Source organism: Orycteropus afer, unplaced genomic scaffold, assembly GCF_000298275.1.
Source record: "Orycteropus afer afer isolate SDZICR_OR568_19922 unplaced genomic scaffold, OryAfe1.0 scaffold00353, whole genome shotgun sequence".
Classification (NCBI taxonomy): Eukaryota; Metazoa; Chordata; class Mammalia; order Tubulidentata; family Orycteropodidae; genus Orycteropus; species Orycteropus afer.
In genome coordinates, this window is record NW_006921940.1 from 1,340,222 (window position 1) to 1,342,537 (window position 2,316).

The following is a 2,316-nucleotide window of genomic DNA, read 5'->3' on the forward strand; positions in this document are numbered from 1 at the left end:
TCGCGTGACATTGAATGTAAACAAGCTCTTAAAAGAAAAATAAAATATGAATAAAATAAATAAAAAAAAGACATTTTTAAATGAGAACATCACTGTTGCTTAAATTGGGCCCTTGAGAGACACAGATGGTTTGCTCTTGACCACCAATGTAAAAGTTGACAGTTCAAAACCCACCCAGTGGTGCTGCCAAACCCTATGGAACAGTTCTACTCTGTAGCACATGGGACACCATAAGTCAGAATCAACTTAATGATAATGGGCTTGGTTTTGACTTTTTTTTTTTTTAAACTGAAACAGACTTCTGACGTAGTTTCAACTTCCCTTTAAAAATGCAGATTATATAAGATAATTAACTTTTCACTTTTTATCATTTATATATATATATATATATATATATATATATAAAGTTTATCATTTAAAAATTCAGCTTGTTGTTTTTGTTAGGTATTGTTGAGTCACTTTCAAATAATAGTGAATCTATGTACCACAGAACAAGAATATCTGGTCTTCACAAGTGTTACCATGCTGGAGCACATCATCACAGCCACTTTGTCAGTTCATCTTGTTGAGAGTCTTCCCATTTTTCAATGACACTCTACTTTACCAAACATGTTTTCCAAAGGTTTGTCCCTTCTAACAACATGACCAAAGCATAAAAGAGGAAGTCTGGCCATTCTTTCTTCTAAGGTGTATTACAGCTATGCTTCCTTCAAGACAGATTTGTTGATTCTTCCATGGTACACTCAATATTTTTTTTTTTTTTTTTACTAAAACCACAACTCCAAAGCATCAATTCTTCTGAGCTTTTCTCTATTCATTGTCCAACTCTCACATGAATGTAAGTCTATTGAAAATACCATGGCTTGTATTGGTCACAGTTTGGTTTTCAAAGTGACATCTTTGCTGTTTAATACTTTAAACAAGACTTTTGCAGCAGATTTGTCCAATGCAATACATTGTTTGATCACTTGACTGCTGCTTCCATTTGTGTTGATAGTTGCTGTTGTTGTTATGTGCCGTCAAGTCAGACCCGACTCGTAGAGACCCCTCCTTGGGTTTCTGAGGCAGTATCACTACGGAAGTAGATTGCCCCATCTTCCTTCCGAGGAGTGGCTGGTGGGTTTGAACCTCCAGCCATCTGGTTAGCAGCCAAGTGCCTTAGCCACTATGCTACCAGAGCTCCCGTGTTGATAGCAGATCCAAGTAAAATGAAAATCTTGACAACTTTAATAATGATGTTGCTTATTGATCCAGTTGTGAAGGTTTTTATTTTCTTCATATAGAGGTGTAATCCATGATGAAGGCTGTAGTCTTTGACTTCATTAGTAGGGTTGTGTCATCTGCATATCATAGTAAGTCATCCTCCAATCCTGATGCTGCATAAGTATTCATAGAGTCCAGCTTTCTGGAATATTTGCTCATCATACAGATTGAACAAATATGGTGAAAGTCTACAACCCTAACCCACACCTTTCCTGATTTTAAAACATGTAATATCCCTGTTCAAACAACTGCTTCTTGATCTGCACAGTTTCCTCATGAGCATAATCAAGTGTTCTAGAATTCCCATTATTCACAATGTTATCCACAATTTGTTATGAACCATACAGTGGAATGCCTTTGCATAGAGAACAAAATATCTTTGTGGTATTTTTATTTTCAACCAAGATCTGTCTCACAGCAGCAATGGTATCTCTTGTTCTATATCCTCTTCTTAATTCAACTTGTATTTCTGGAAGTTCCCTGTCCATATTCTGCTGCAACCATTTTTGAATTATCTGCTGCAAAATTTGACTTGTGTATGATGTTAATGATATTGCTAGATAATTTATACGTTATTTTGTATCATCTTTCTTTGGAATAAGCACAAATATAGAACTCTTCCTGTTCATTGTCCAGGTGACTATCTTAGAAATTCCTTGGCATAAAAAAGTGAGTGCCTCCAACACTGCATCCATTTGTTGAAACATCTCAAAGGGCATTCTCTCAATTCTTGGAGTCTTCTTTGTCACCAGTTCCTTTGGCTTGGATTTCTTCCTTTAATACTGCTTGTTCTTGTTCATAAGCTCCCTCCTGAATGGTTTGAACATCGGTCAGTCATTTTGGTACAGTGACTCTGTGTATCCCATTCCTGCTCTTTAGATGCTTCCTGCATAGTTCAATATTTTTCCATAGAATCCCTCAGTAATGCAATTCAAGGCTTGAATGCTTTCTTCAGTTCTTTCACCTGCAAAAATACTGAGCATGATCTATCCTTTTGCTTTTCTAACTCTAGGTTTTTGCACATTTCATTATAACACTTTATTTTGTCTTCTA